The sequence below is a fragment of the Dermacentor variabilis genome, chromosome 9 (genome assembly GCF_050947875.1).
Source record: "Dermacentor variabilis isolate Ectoservices chromosome 9, ASM5094787v1, whole genome shotgun sequence".
In the NCBI taxonomy this organism is placed as follows: domain Eukaryota; kingdom Metazoa; phylum Arthropoda; class Arachnida; order Ixodida; family Ixodidae; genus Dermacentor; species Dermacentor variabilis.
In genome coordinates this window covers 53,490,626-53,504,329 of record NC_134576.1, presented here as the reverse complement: position 1 = coordinate 53,504,329, position 13,704 = coordinate 53,490,626, and the positions used below count along the sequence as shown (strand labels likewise).

The window sequence follows — 13,704 nt, the reverse complement described above, 5'->3', positions numbered from 1 at the left end:
GACACATACAGAGGATTCGCTGCAGTAGTAGGCAATGCAGCACCACCTCTGAGGGCTGCATTTCTTAGTTTTGCGAAAATGTTCGGGCACAATCCAAATGGGACGAAAGGCGACGTGGCTGCGGCGAACGGGAAGATGGGCGACGTATTTTTGGTGAACGAGACTGGTGTCCGCGCGGTGATGGTGATTGGCTGTATCACGTGTTCCTTGCAGAGTTATCGGCGCTGTTAGACCCAGCGGTGGGCGAAACATTGCGGGCATTTTCATGAAGACGGCTCAGGTTGGTCGGCGTGCGAGGTGTTGAGGGCGACGAGTTGCGACAGTATCGGGCCACGTGGCCAATGCGGCGACAGGTGAAACATATCGGCTGGTCGTCCGTGGTTCTCCAATCAGTCGGGTTGCCATAACGCGGAGACAAGTGTCGGGGTGGAGCGAAAATAGTAGAATGGCGTTCGTTAGCACTGGCATTGGCGACAGCACAGATGAACGTAATCCAATGTTTCCAGGTTCCTTTTAAACGATGGCTCGTACGACGGGAAGCGAAAAAGTGGTAGCATCAGGACTACGCGAACAGAAACCTGCCGGCGCCATCGCATCCAGTTCACGTCGAACAATTCGCACCACGTCCTGTGATGGCGATACATGCTGCTGTGCGGGTGGTTCTTCACACGTCGACATCGCGGCAGTATGGGGAAGTCTTTCTTCGTCGGCTTTCTGCCTGCTCAAATTGTCGGCACTCTTTAATGATGGCATCAGCTGTAGAAAAGCTTTTCCACATGAGCAGATAAAAGGCGTCGTCAGCAATTCCCTTAAGCACGTGCCCGCCCTCTTCAGCTTTTGTCATGTCGCGATTGGCTTTACGACTAAGTTTCAGCACGTCCTGGATGTACGAGACATAGGACACCGTGGGGGATTGGGCACGGGCTAGTTCCTGATTTGCGGCAACCTTACGGCCGGCTGGTTTGCCAAACAACTGTCAATTTTCTTTGCATTGGTCCCAGCTGGTGAGCTCCTCTTCGTGGTTTTCGTACCACACCTTTGCCGTGCTTCGTAGGTAGAAGAACAGCCGGGCTAGCATAAGCGTAGGGTCCTATCTGGTGATTTCACTCACGCGTTCGTACATAGCCACCCACCCTTCAACGTCGGCGCCATCGGTCCCGCACAAAGTTCCAGGGTCCTTAGGTTGCACAACGACAACCGAAGGCGACAGTGTCGTAGGTGGCGGCGGTGACGGAGGCGGAAACGACGCTGATCCCGCGTGCTCACCGTCATTCATAGTGCGGACGGTGATGCGCCGTCCACTGCGGAGCTCAGTTTCCAGCCGTGGTAACCCGCACCTCCCACCAATATGTTACGAGGATGTTAGGAGTACATAAAGACATATGTGTGTATATATATATATATAGGATGAGTCAGCGTAGACAAGATGCCTGACCGCCAACAACCCGCGGCAGTCAACGTCTCGCGATCATCTTCCTCTCTTCGTTCGACCTTCCGTAACAATATGAAATATCTCGACTGACATGATTATTGTTTTGAACTATTTTGAATGCCTGTTCTGTATTGCTTTTTTATTACTTTACCGCGGAGAGTAAAGAATTTGGCTAGTCTTTGCAATCGGGTGTTCGATGAAAAAAAACTTTCTCCACAAGAACTTACTCTAGAGGAACGCATTACTCCGCAGTTATTTACACTGAAAGTGTGGTTACCGACAGGAAGTGTGTGGCAACGACGCCTTTTTGTTCAGACCCTTTACAATAACTTAACAAATTTGCGTGGTCATCTTTAAGTTTATATCACTGAAATGTAATCGAGGGGTGGCATACTAAGTGCTTCTAATGTGCGGGGTCGTATTATAATCCTCACGATTGTCCTAAAGGGCAATTTATCCGATAAACTCAAGCGTCGTTTTAACACTCTCGTAAGCACATTCCAAGTCAGAAATGTCACAGTACGTGTTTGTATCAATTGTTTCTTTTCAACTACTTTGTGTTCCTTTTTCAGATGACGCAGGCGAAGGTAAGCAGCAGTTGTACCGATTAGCCTTCTTATTCCATCTGCAATGCTTCCGTTTTCATACGTTCACAAATGTGTCGTCCTACTTTCTGCGACATGAGTTACGGAGGATTGGCGTTATATTAAGTAATAATGCTCTAATTATATAATTATTCAGTACCAGATTAGCTAATTCATTAAAGCACCATTCCATTATAACATTTCTGAAAGTACTCTTAAAGAGTTCTAAATGTGTTATGTCGTTATCATGTCAAACACCGACCTTGCCAACGCTATGCAAGATCGCCATCCATAAAAGAGAACGTCCTGATTTATGAAAACGTACTTTGTGTTAATGCACAAGCGCGCATTTATTTACGCTCAATATATTGTTAAGCAGAGGGCCATACGTCATCAGAACCCTTTAGTGCGAAAACTTGGCATCTGGCGGCTATGACATGACTGCAACGCAATTTCAAAACAGAATAGTGTAACAACAAAAGCATGCAATTGAAAGGGTACGTCGAAGCGTCAGTCCATTTTAAATAATAAATACCTCGAATGACATGATTAGCGTTCTCATTTATTTTGACTACCGGCATTGTATGACATTGTTGAAATATCTGAGGAATTTGGAAAGTGAAGAACTGTTATTGTGGTGAGTTGAGAATCTGGCTATTTCTTTGTAAAAGCGTCTGTTGTAAAGAAAAACATTTATCTTCGAAAAAATTACTCGAGAGGAAAGCATAACTGCCCATTCAGTGGCACTCACAGCGTGGTTGTCCAGAGCAAGTTTCTGCCAGCAACGCCTTTTGATACGGGAACCTAACTCCTTCTAGGGGTCATTTGACGACAGCTCACTGAGGATTTTGTTTAGATCGCTGAAATGTAATCGAGAGATCGTTTTCCAGGTGATTGCGACGTGAACAGTTGTATTAGAAGCCTCAGGACTCCTTAAACTGCTATTTGCCTGATAAACAAAAACATCGTTTTATCGCTTAAATAATCTCACTGAAAGCAAGAAATAATGCAGTCCATATGTGTATAATAACCTCGTTGCTTCTAAACTGCTTCGCTTTCCTTTTTGAGAGCGGGATTGAGATGTTAAGCAGCAATGTATTTATTAGCTATCCTAAATTCCATCTGCAAGAACTTCCGTTTCCATCAGTTTCCAAGTGTTTCGTTCTACTTGCTATGCCATGTATAAAGAAAGGAATTTAGTTATCGATGCAGAGCACTAGTATATCATAACTTTTAGGGGCCAGTTTAGCTAATTATATTTAGGCAATTTTCTTTTATTCCAGATTTGAAAGCACTTCAATAGAAGTTTACTTATATTTTTATCGTGTCCATTACCGTTGTTGGCATCGTTTTTCTACATCACCGTCGGTCAACGGGTGCGCTTAGATCCAGAAAAACTATGGTTATACGTAAGGGTACAGTTGCTTACGCTCAATGTATAATTTACGCCGAAGACCCTACGTCATGAAAGCCCTTTTATGCGAAAATCTGGCATCTTGCGGCTGCCACATCAGCATAATTGTCAAAACAAGACATTTTAACAACGGAAGGATGCAATTCCAGGTGATTCTTATGTGCGGGGTAGTATTAGAAGCCTCAGGTTTGCCAGATAGCGATATTTAGCCGATAAAGCCAAGCGTCAATATATTGTTGCAACAAATGTGATCCATTCAGAAATATCTCAGTACGTATGTGAATGAATTGCTTGTTTCTTATCAACTACTTGTGTTCCTTTTTTCAGACGTCGGCGCCGCGGGTAAGAAGCACATGTGCTTATTAGCCAACTTATTCCATCTGCAGTTCTTCCGTTTCCATCCATTTACAAGTGGGTCGTTGTAAGTGCTGCTTTAGGAGTTAAGGAAGATTGGCGTTATATAATTAGAGCATTAATACGTGAATGAATGTTTGACGTTTAATGGCACAAGGGCCAGGTATGGCCAAGGAGCGCCACGCATTAATGCTTCATAAAAGTATTAAGTACCAGGTTAGCTAATTTATTAGAGCGCCATTCTTTTATAACATTTCTGAAAGTACAATTAATCAATTGTTAATATGGTATGTGGTTATCGTTTCAAACACCGACCTTGTCAACGTTGTGCGAAATCGCCATCTGGGAAAAACAAATGTTTGATCCAGAAAAATTTAGTCTCTGTTGATGCGTAAGCACACAGTTACTTAAGCTTAATAAGTTGTTACGCAGAAGATCTGTACTTCATCGATTCTTTCAATGCGAAACTCTTGCTTCTTCCTGCTGTGTGGTAAAGACAGTACATTTTACAAGGCAGTTCAACAACAGCATGCCATTCTAAAGGTGCCTCCAAGGGTCAGCTTACACGTGGGTTGTTCAATAAAGACTAAAGCTGGCGCTGTTACATCTTAATTCGTGAAAACTAGTCGTCGGCAATCTTGTCTCTTGTTATATGCTCCCCGTTGAGTAAAATGCACACTTCGCATCGTTTCTATCAAGCCTAGAAAACATGAGGGAAGACTTTTGACACCTACTTGAAGATCACCTCCAACGTGTGAACTTCCCTCGTTCCTAGTTTTGTTCATGTTGAAGCAATGCCCCTTTTTTCACCGCTATACAAAACATCGCATCAACATCCTTGTTGCTTTACAGTTCAGGTGCGGCACATCGCAGTATGCACCTCACAGTAAAGAGGGACATTGCTTTGGCATGGAACCAGGGATAGTGTTGACATTGGAGGCGATCTTTAAGTAGGTGTCAAAAGATGGCTTCGGTCACGTTATCTAGGGTTGGTAGAAACGTTGGGAGGAGTGCATTTCACTTGACAGGGAGCATATAGCAAGAGATTAAAGTGTCGATGAATATTTATGAGAAATTGATTCCAGAGCACCAGTCTGAGGCCTTCTTTGAACCCTCGTAAATATCAAATCTCGAATTACTACATTGTCGTATTTTATTATTTTGATTCAGTTTCAGTTTGTTTCAGTTTATTAATGCGCTTCAAATGTTTTACAGAAAAAGTAACTTGCATTACTTGCATTGTATTGCTGAGCTAGCTGAGGTATTGCAAAAGTCGTTCACTCTTATCGCGGTGTGTAAAGAATCTGACTTGTTTCTTGCAATACACTCTTCAATAAAGATATGCCATCCACACACAGAAAAAACTTTCTCTAGAGGAATATATACTGCACATTCAGTTATAGTGAAAGTGTGGTTACCGAGAGGCCGTGTTTGGTAACTACGTCTGTTGATACAGAAACTTGACTACCCTTGGCACTCAGTTGATGAAAGTTGCCTGGGAATTTTTATGTTTACATTACTGAAACGCAATCAGGAGATCGTTTTCCTGGAGCTTCTCATGTGCGGGATGATATTAAAAGCCTCACGTTTGCCAGAAAGCGATATTTAGCCGATAAAATCAATCGTTAATATATTAGTGCAGTAAAAGTGGTCCGGTCAGAAATATCTCAGTGCGTATGTGAATGAACTGCTTGCTTCTTATCAATTTCTTTGCGTTCCTGTGCCACCGAAAGTAAGCAGATGTGCTGATTAGCCAACTTATTCCATCTGCAGTGCTTCCGTTTCCATCCGTCCCCAAGGGTTGCGCTGTACTACCGGCCGATTCCTTATCATATTAAAGTGGAAAGTTAAGCGAGTTGGTAGCCATTAATAATGGTAACAGCGCGAGCCAAACGACGACGGAGGGAAAGGACACAGGACGAGCGCTGACTCACAGCTAACTCTACTGAAACACACGCACGCGGGAATATAAGCGAAACAGGCGATCACATGGCTCAGCGAGGAATGCGCATCCAGGCTACGTGGATACATGCATCTGTTACCGTATCGAGCTACCTAGGTAAATTAATTCCTGCTGCGAAAGTGCGATCAGAGGCTGGCTAATGCACCACGTGCCCTTTCCCTCAATATGGACTGCTTCCACAACTAAACAGGTGGGTAAATCAGTATGCCTAAACAAAATTGTCTCTGAGCAGAGGCTTACACTGACAATGTCGGCAATGGGCAGACACATGGGCATAATCATTCTCGTCCAAGGACAATTCATGTTCCATAAGTCTTACATTGATGCACAGGCCCATTCTGCCTACGTGCACTCTCCTACACTTGAGCGGGCAAGAGTAATTCACATTGGTAATGCACCCTACATACCTATTACCATGGTTCACTTTGCACCTTGCATGACAATTACGTTATGGTCTACTTGCTCGCCTTTCAACCACCGGGCAAATAATACTCAATTTTCCAGGAACACGTCACCCGCGTTCACGAAGTGAAACGCCACCTAACTTTTTTTATAGTGTGCTGCTCTAGTGCGCATGCGCAGAAAAATAATGACCAAACTGTGCAAAGCTGCAATGCACCTGTATCATAGGGACCATAAAGACCATGGCCAGGGGGGATTATCAAGTTTTCGACCTAGTTTCAAACCTGGCACAAGCTTCCGCGGACTTCATCGTGACAGGGGCGCTGTCATGAATCTGGGAAGAGCCTAGCAGACGAAACTTGCGTTTCGCGACGTCAGAACGCACTGCCCGGCCGGCCAGTGACGCTCGCGCGGTACTGCTAAAGAATCGGCCGACTGTAGATGTTACGCAATGATTTAGGGAGGAATTCGGTTGTATGCGTTAATACATCATATAACTTCTAAATTACATTTCTGAAAGTACATTTACAAAATTCTACGGGTATTGTTATTGTGTCAGTCACCGATGTTGGCAACGTTTTCTAAAGTCGCCATCGGTGAAAAACAACACCTCCCCCCCCCCCCCCCCCCCCCCGTTGCAATCCACAAAAACTTATTGTGTGTTAATGCATCAGCGCGCAATTACTTACACTCAATGTATTGATACGCAGAATACCTGTACGTTATGAAAGACTTTATAAAAAATCTTTCAGTAAAGAAGGAATCATTAGTTTATTTCGTTTTACGCTATGTACTCGAGAGATGCTCATATTGGCGGACTACAGTGCAAGGGCGTAGTAAAAAAAAAAAAAAAAACGGGAGCTTTGGCTCCGCCTCCTTCGCTGCGCTTCCACAAAAAGTTGACCCCTGGTATTGATCATTGACCGGGGTTGTATTAAGGAGCACATATTGGGTGAAGTGCCCGCATGTTTGAAAGCGTGTGGTCTACAAAAAGGGCTAGAACAACATTGCGGAAGCTTTGTTTGATGCCTCTTGAGATGGCTTATATCGTTATATGAAAAGCTTAGAAATGCACTGTGCAAGCTGAGTGGCTAATGGCTTTTGTTGACAGTGGTTTCACGGTGCTGAACCCAGCCGCAGTTATCGCATTCGCATGAGGGTGAAACTCCAAAACTTGTGTACTATAAGTTAAGAGCATGTTAACCTTTTTAAGTATTCTCGTTTTTGACGTATTCTTACTTCACACATTGTTGGAAAACAGACAAATGCCAATATTAGTCGGGCTGTCTAAACTTGTCTTTATTTACTTACTTCAACAGTAATCTTCTGAAAAATATCCACAGTCAGCGCCAGCCCGGGATTTATCACATAACTTGCAGGCTTAATCATTTGCTCCTTACCGCACGTGGTGACCACTTCTCGCCACTTTGAAGTTTTTATTTTTGTTTCTTCCAAGGTGCCTGTTTGTATGCTTAAATGTGCATGTCAAGAAACCATATTTACCTTGTTAAAGTGTTTATGCTCTGATATATCTTATAGGCTGTGCACGAAGCCACTCAAGAAAGTTGTTCAGCTGCCAGCTAAGGGTTCAGGCACTAGGTCGTGCAGTTAACAAGCTGTACAGGCGCCCAAATGTTTAACTTGTGTGCGCGAGCGGCGACTTTTCCGTACGTCAGCGCCGTATGACGGGGCGCGGCTGGAAAGAGTCTGAGGCTAAGCGCATGCGGACAAAGCGCGCTCAGCTGGGCCCATCGTCTGCTAAGCTGTTTCCAGCCTCGCCCCGTCGTACGGCGCCGACGCACGGAAAAGTCGCCGCTCGCGCACACCAGTTAAAGATTTGGGCGCCTGTACATCCTTCCGTGCCTTTATGAATTCCGGGCACCCCTGTTTCTTGAATATTGCATTTACATCAAATAGAGAATGTCAACAGCAAGTTTTAGATCACGCGTTTTGTTCAGATTAAGATATTGCTGGTGGGCCACAGACCATAAGCTCAACGCGGCACCTCGCAATGGATTTTTTTCGCGCTGCTCCTTGGCTCGAACTACAATCGCGTAGTAAACGTTGGATCATAACACCGGGAAAAGTAGTTCCACTGGACTCATAGTAGCACAGGGGTTGGGGAATAGGGTGGCTCTCGGACAGACAAGTTGACGAAGGATGCGTTTGACACGGACTGGGGGACTGGTAGGGCTACACTGGTTTAATGGGGGGAGGCAGTGACCGCCTTTGTCAGAGCCCTCCCCCCCCTGAATCCCCCACTGAATGTGATAGGCACCAAGTTATTGCTGTGACTTCATAAGTCGTTCAAATAAGGATATGTGGCATCGTATCTGACACTTACAAAGTGTTTATTATTAGATGCTAACTAAAGATTTCCTGTAAATCCGCAGGTAATAATTTACCTGCAATGTTTTGCAAATGTCTCTAATGAGTGTTTTTGGTACGCTATTTGTGACAGAGAACTTGTGTACCGTTGCAGTCCACTTCATCTTTGTCTGAGCCACAAGTGTGGAAATAGGCTGGTGCCAATAAAAAACTACTTCCCTAAACTGCCTCGTGTTCCTTTTTCAGGTTCTGGACGAGCCCCCGCGTAAGGAGCTGGTTGCATAATTTGGGGTCTTCTTCTTGCAATAAATGTTTTGATTTGGTGTATCGTTATTTGTTTCGGGCTCCGCATATTAACCATTTTCGTTTAATAATTAAACACTGGAACAAATCAATTCACTGCACTCGTCGGGTTAGCCAACATTCGGTTTTGAAACGAATGACAACATACAGCGCCTGAATCTTGCTCTCAAATTTATTTTTACATCTTGCAAATTTTTCGACATTGAATTGCAGTGGAGCCCAAATTTCGCTTGGCAGTCCCTTATTGCAGGCCAAATCAGAGGAGATATGTATGTACTCTCAGTGTGATGGCCAAATCCGCTTGTTCGCCTTTGTAAAACTGGGCCCTACACCGGCAACTTCTTGACGGTGAATAAAATTGAAAATATTTTGTACTTAAAAGTAGTGGCAGATCAGTCAATGTCGTTGTAGCAAACGTTTTGAAAAAGTTCCGCTTTTCAAATCGTTGACAGCAGGGACATCTTTTATTCGATTACTGATCACAAGAAAGACCCATCTTTCTCTGTACTTGGGTGTAGATATGCTGCAGTAGATAAAAACAATAAGAAATGATTTCTTAATATTCGACAGCGTCAGCTTGCTCTGCCCGAAAGTAGAGCCCCTTCAAGATAGACGACCTCAACTGTGTGGCCTCCACATCTATGAAACTATAGACTTCGATTGAGACATTTAGCGTCGATTTAAGCGTTTTACTCTAATGACAAAATTGTATACGCACGAGGAAAGTGTCTATATTTCGCTGTACCATGATGTTTGTTTCGCGTCTTCTTCCTTCTTGTCCGTTCAGCTGCGCCACCAACGCCAGGCGCCCCGGCGTCAGGTAAGAGCATTTACTCTTAAAAAAACTATTTGTTTGAATTTTATTATTCTGCTGCGGTGAATGCGCTGCTAATATTTTCTGAGGAGGCGCACTTTTCTTGAATTCGGGTCAGTCAGACGGCTTTCATGGTTTAAAGCTTGCAAGATTTTGTTTGGACTAATGTCTATAAATTCTAATTCTCGCTTATATTATTTATTCATCTGGGTTGGGTTTATTTCAATAATTTTGTATATAATTGCAACGCCCTCTTTCTGCCGGCTCAAAAATGTCGGTAAAAAATAAACCTGCAATATTTAGGCGATTGCCCATTGAAATATATCTAAATTTACTAGAGAGGAAACCGAAATATTGCACAGAATAGGCTTTAGATGTTGTACGTTGCAAAGCGAGGCTATTTATCACAATGCAAGGCGGAGCGGAGTCTGTCAGCTAAGGAGTTTGTTGTTTTCATGCATTCAAAAGTTCACATTGCCGCCTTCTTCCAGGCAATAGGTGCAACCGTGATGAATTAGGGTGCTTGTCGTTGCGCTGCTGAGTTTGAGATTACGAGTTGGTATTCCGCAATGGTGGCCACCTTTACACAAGGGGGAAATAAAGACAAGCTCATGTACTCAATACGTTGACGCCAATTAACCCCAGACGATAAAAGTTATCTGGATTCCCCAACTATCGCATGCTTCGGTATCATATCGTGGTTTCGGTTTGTAAATTAAACTTCATGATTTACATTTCATAAGTTCAGATCAACTACCCCGCCAAAAAAGAAAACTGCACTGCCAATTACTGCGGTTCAGCAGACGCCCAAGGTGACTTGTCTAAGCCTCAGCCTATAGCAAGTGAGATCCAAACGTAAAGGCGGCTTGATAAATATTCTAGCATCATGGTCACTCGACGTTGAGCCATTACCGGCAACGTAACGCATGGACGTCCCCTCAGGTCGGAGAAATAGCCCTTTCCGGCAGTTACTGTTTTCTGACTGAATTTGGCCAAAGTTTACTACACTGCAGAAATTTGTAGCATCAACCATTTTCATCTGTGGAAACTGTTACTAAGCCCTCCACTGATATGCTTAAATTTTTTTTGTGGGTTTAGATTTTCTGGCCGTTACTCTTATGGGGGACGTGGCTTTGAAAATCAACTTCCTTATTTCTTCATGGATTTTGATGAAAATTGGCACAAATGCTTAGAATGTCTCCTTGATGCTTGCATAATAGTTTCAGAGTAATACCTTGAGAACATTTTATTAGATTTGATTCAGCAAAATGTTTCAACCTCGAACTTTGTGGACGGCCTGGGGAAATTAAAAAAAACGTGATAGAAGGCTTGTTAAGTACTGACAGCATAGCTAAATGTACGCTGAAGGTCATGACATTCTTTCTCTCTTTTTCGACACAGATTAGTTGGAGTGTCATTTTTTATGGTACCTTCGTATCAAGCACACTTTCGGGGTGAACGAATAGACAATCATAAATTTATAAAACGTCAAGGCCTAAAAGCAAAAATGTGACGACCTGCACTGTAGCCCAAGGAACAAGAAAAAATAAACACAGTCAGAATAAGCCAAAGTGTAACAAAGAAATCAGCTGCGCAAACTGAGCAGAAAGGCAAAAACACAGTTTTGAGAAAAAGGCCTTCAAAGTTTTGCCTCACCTCCACTCTTCTAAAATGCACCAGGATTGTATTCCTTGGTGACCTTAGCATAGCGGGGCTTCTTGGGTATGTGGCCTTTTATCTGATGTTGTTTCGATGCCTTTTTTTTTCGTAGGGCATCCTTTTCTGCAGCTCTTTGAAGGGAATGCTTTCCTGGCTTCAAGCCAAGTGAGGCACAACTGTCTGTATGCACGAAGAGTTCCGGCGTTGTACTTGCAGACTGCCTCATTGACAGCTGCCTCCGCTGCGATCAATGAAGCATTTAGCTCTTTTGGTAGAATTGACCAAATGACAAATAGGAGACTCTCGGCTGCATTCTGAGTCTTCTTGCCTTGGCAACGGTTGAGTAGCTGAGCATCCGAGAGGCGTTGATACACAGGCAGCAACGCAGCTGAAACATGTGTTGTCAATTTGTACTTGTGTTCTGGCGGAGCTTTACCTTCAGCTTCTGCAGCCCGGTGTCTGCACCAGCTCAGGGGTCCTGGAGGGCAGAGCTCATGATGAGGGTCCTTATCTGTTGAAGTGATATGATAGAAGGTTGCCATTATGGCCCTTTGCATATCATCTATTTCACTATTGTTACGTAGGGCCATGCCCTAATAATTTGCAAGCTTTTTGATTAGGTCTTGGGTCAGGCCACCCTTCACTCCAATTGGTTTACTTCTGCTTTTTGAGACACGTGTTCGCAGGCCTGTACCCTTGCTCTTTTTCACTTGATTGATACAGTCCTGTTTGGTGAATGTAATGAAGCCAGAAGCCTTGTCTTCACATAGGGCCTGGAAAGTACGGCTGTGTCCATCACAAACAATAGATGTGTAGCGGAGGTCATTCCTTTCCAGTGACCTTCTGAACAAGATCAACGCTGCCTCGACCTCCATTCGGCTTGAGTGTGTGTCGATATTCTTTTGGCACACGGGATTCTCTTTCCATTCACTGTAGCCTTCATCGTTTTCTTTCGGCCCAAGCGTGCATCCATGGCATCTGTTCGAGAGCACAACGCAGTCAAGCACCAGAACAGTGTAAAATTCGATTATTGTGGCCACACCAATATGGGATGCATGGCCACGTGTCATCCATGTCCAGTCGTAGACTACCGTCACATTTTTTGTGAATGCCAGGTCTATTTCGCTGTAAACTTTCCGCGCGGCTGCCACAGCATCAGAAAAGAGACTTGCCGCAGCCATCTCACCAGCAGGCCTTTCAGATGTCTTTGGAATGTCTTATGGTACAAGCCTCTGTGTGAAACGCTCGTTACTCACCAAAAGTCATTCAGTGCAGTTGCCCCTCTACCGGTGGTTTTACTTGCTTGCATTGCATGCATATTCACGTCAAAAGCCTTACCACCCTCTACTCGCGGCGATGACCATTCACTCTTAGCAATGTCGCAGGCATTGCAGGTCAGCATTCGTGCAGCGAATCCTTGCCTTGTTCCCAAATGAACAGTTAGTCCCGGCTGAGAGCATTCTTGGCAGAACGCATTCTTGTACAAAGCATTCAATGCTGTGACCTGCACCACCAAAAACTCATCCACCAGCTCCACATCGGCACAACTTGCTCTCTCACCTGTGAGCTTCATTTTTCTCTCGGTCGCCGAAACAGAACTGAGTGATCCTTGCACAGTCTCGGCTCGCTCACGAGAAGCTTCTATCGATATGTAGTGCGGTTCCAAGTGAGCCTGAATTGTACTGCCGAATCCCGACTGCGTTTCATCCACGCGCGAGGTGCTTGGTCGCGGGTCCGAGTCGTTGGCGCGCGAGGTGCTTGGTCGCGGATCCGAGACGTCGGCGCCTGAAGTGCTTGGTTGCGGGTCCGAGGCATCCACACATTGAGGGAACTGCTGGTGTGTGTCCACGATGTCCGCGCCGCACTGAGCATCAGTAGAATCGGCACTGGAAGCTGTTGACGACGCTTTACTTTTGGGCATCGGAGACTTGCTCTTACGGCTGCCAAATTGATGCGAAGTTTTGTATTTCTTCTTGAGCCGTCGCCGATCCACGATCCCAGCCGAGATCCAACGCGAAACTACGCCACGGAGCTTCAGAGCCGCTATCGCAACTATGGAGAAGCTCGTGATACGGGCGATAGAGAACGCATGGGAGAACGGGGGTAGCTGCGGGAAGAGCAGACGACACGCAGCACTTCGGCCGCCGTTGCTAGGGGCAACCGCTCCGGAGACCAACGGGGCCGCGCGCCGCTGTCACGTGGCGCGCGCCGCCAATCAGGAACCTCCGCGAGACCTCGAACCTTTTGCTTTTTCTGCGTTTGTTTTCGCTCGGAGGAGGCCGGGAAGGCGGCAGATTTACAGCTGAAGAAATGCTCTTTCTGTTGCGACCAAGATGGCGGCGTTCGCTTGCGCTGTTACGGAGATATCGTGGCTTGAAAAACACCGTCTTTTTGTGATTTCCGCAAAACTTCTTGTCGCCGTGGCTGATACAATTTTTTTAAAGCACTTTT

The 13,704-nt window shown here is 44.9% G+C and overlaps 1 pseudogene; it reads right to left on the bottom strand.

Moving 5' to 3' along the window:
* Window positions 1-11,260: 11,260 nt before the first annotated feature.
* LOC142558353 (uncharacterized) lies at window positions 11,261-13,174 on the bottom strand (annotated as a pseudogene).
* Window positions 13,175-13,704: the final 530 nt, after the last annotated feature.